The sequence below is a fragment of the Anarrhichthys ocellatus genome, unplaced genomic scaffold, assembly GCF_004355925.1.
Source record: "Anarrhichthys ocellatus isolate YVR2014 unplaced genomic scaffold, GSC_Weel_1.0 scaffold42, whole genome shotgun sequence".
Taxonomy (NCBI): domain Eukaryota; kingdom Metazoa; phylum Chordata; class Actinopteri; order Perciformes; family Anarhichadidae; genus Anarrhichthys; species Anarrhichthys ocellatus.
In genome coordinates this window covers 3167673-3170791 of record NW_022280072.1, presented here as the reverse complement: position 1 = coordinate 3170791, position 3119 = coordinate 3167673, and positions in this window count along the sequence as shown.

Genomic DNA, 3119 nt, shown 5'->3' with positions numbered 1-3119 from the left:
GGTCAGTGCTAGCGGTCAGTGCTAGCGGTCAGTGCTAGCGGTCAGTGGCTGCTCTGCTTTTCTTTTTTGTAAACTTTTTTTTGGTGCCGTTTTGTATTCTGGACATTTGTTTGAGACAAAGTGAGACATAATAAGGTTTAAGAATATTTAACATGACATGTTTATGGCATCAATAACTGGATTTTGCTTTTTATGTTTAAAATATATATATTTTTTAAATCAGTTTCCATAGTGTTAGTTAGTGTATAAGAATAGAACCAGTAGATAGTTACTTTGCAGAAATGTTTCTATGCATTTAATATAAAAATTGTTTGTATTCATTTTTACTCTGTTCAATAGTAATGAACATACTCTTCAATGGCTTGAATTATATAAAACATATATAGTCAGTACTGTAGGATGAATTCACTATGATTTAATGTTTGTGATGAATATATACTCCAACTGTGCCTTTTATGATTGTTTTTTTAAAGAATAAATGGCAAACCCTCCAACTCCAAGTTGAGTCTTTTACTTTTTGTGGATGATTTCTTTCTGAATTATGATCTTGTCTTTGAGACGCTGTTTAGAATGGCTGCTTTACCTACAAAACATAGACCATGAATGTCTTTTAGCCATATAATAGTCTATGTGTATCCATTGTTGGACTGACATGCTAATGCCATTAAACTGGTGTTATTGAACACAAGCAGGGACACATTTATAGCAGACCTGTTTTTGTAAATGATGAATGCCTTTCTCTTGTATTTTGGGCTCTCAAAGGATTCTACTGTCATTAATTTTCCACAATAGACTCAATAATTCCCCCCAATTTACATTTTGTGACGTGACAGCATCACTACTACCCTGTTTGACCAATAGATGGAGCTGCTGCTCCCCAGACCAAGAGCTGAAAACACTGCAGAGGATGCAGGACAGAGTCTCTGACATTTTAGTTTATAAAGTGTTAGTTTTCAAACATTTAAAAAATAAATAAAAGAAAATATATATATATATAAAAATCAAAAATATAAGACATCTACGTGAAACCAAATGATCGGTTATAACATTGTAGGTATTTCTGTGGCCTTTAAAACTGATTATACACTGAAAAACATGCTACAAGCCAAAAGTTTATCCTGATAGTGGACTTTATTAAAATATGTGAATAGCCATCTTAGTCATTGTGCATCAACCATGTGTACGAGTGCACCAGTATGTTTACATCTGGATGAAATCTTTGAGGGAATCCCAGCAGCAACATCTCAGTCGTGATGTCTTCACAGGTTGTGTGAGTATTGTCAGCCATCTTAATTATCTCTCCAGGCTTTGCCCCGTGTTGCCTGCCACCAACCGGGAAAACCAATTATACCGCCGGCTCTTCAAAACCATATCTAATATCTAAAGTTACACATTTGCTCTGCAGAGCAGAAAGTAAGCTCCAGCACGCCTCCAGGACCTCAGAGTCCTGAAGAACAATCTCAACGGGGTCACTTCTTCTGTGGTCTGTAAATGAGGAATAAACCTTTTCAGTGCTGACATGATTACCCAACGGTGTGAGCTGGAGGCAGAACAAAATAAAGACTGAAGGCAAACTCAAATCACCGCAGAGCAGTGGGCTTAAGTGACACATTGATAATGTCATCTTGTTTTGTTGTTGGGTGCCAGGATAGAATGAGGTTTAATGGCTCCAACTTGAAATGTTAATGCAAACCTTTGAGACGATAAAGCCACAATAAGTACGAAGCATTTCAGAGATGGAGAGAAAATGTTGCTAATAGTTTAGCCTTCTGCTAACTTCAGCTCACAACTTACGCAGAAGACTAAAGTACTAAAGAGAGATGGACTGAATATAGTTCTAATACACTTAACTATTAGACTGATGGAGAGAATACGTTGCTAATAGATTCAAATATTTATATACAAACAATTGGCAGAGGCTAAACTATTAGCAACACTTTCGCTCCATCTCTGAAACCTTCTGTTGATATTGTTAGACTCATTTTAACTGAATTTTTTCAGTGTAAGAAGCTGTTGCTAATGCTAAAATAGCAACTTTTTCTACAGGATAGTTACAGCCAGTAACGATCAGTTTCTCTTTATAATGGACGCTCGGTTCCTCCATCAGTCAGCCGATCATTGTTTGGTTAATGTTAACTTTCTCAAGTAAAACTCCCAGAGAGTGAATAACTTTACATATTCAGAGAAACTCATATTTTCTTCAGCCATTGTTAAAAAACAAGCAAACACAACACAGCCACAGTTAGCTAGCGTGATTAGCATCCCACACAAGTACAAAAATACAAAAAAATCCTTTGTTAACCCTTTGAATTAGGAATGCTGGGAGACTTGGGAGAATATATTCGGAAAAAGAAACGTGTAGCATGTGCAGAAGCCCATGTCATGGAAACTTCCGGCATGCCTCCTCATCACATTTCCACACAATGAGCTTCTTGTCTGATGTGCAGCGGCTCACAGAGGTCCTGGGTCTGGGGACACAGGCCAGGACCTGCTACCATGATTTAAGTGGGAGGGAGCCTGTAGACTGTGGGGGGGGGGTATTTACTCAGGTGTGTTGTGGTCAACTGTGGTCATGGACAGAGTGGTGGGTGGCTCATTGGATAGAGCGGGTCGTCTTTTAACCACAAGGTTGGCGGTTTGACAAGTTGAAGTGGACCCCATGTTGCTCCCCGGCTGTTTTACAGCCGCTTACTGCTGCTGATGCTTAGCACGGGTCAAATACTGAGGTCAAAGTTCATGTATGGATATATGTGTTTTTTTAAATGACTGTGGATGGATGGAAAAGTTCCAAAATGGTTGTACTGTGTCTCTTCTATGGGCCGTAATGCAATAAAAAGCACCATTCCTGCTGTCACGGCACTCTCACCCACCACATATTAAGTTCGTTGAAAACAAAGAGAGAGAATTTAAGGCCTCGATCAGAAAGAGCACGTTTTAGCAGCCGGCCGTGGCTTTTTGTCACCGTTTTCAATGAAAGTGAAGTGTTTTGCGTGCTGCTTTTGCGTTGATGAGCACCCAACGTCATTAGTGTTATTTTGTCATTGTGGTGGCTGTTGATGGATACCTGGATCTACATGATGTTACCAACGGAGTTACAATGATCGGAAAAAGAAGAGGCA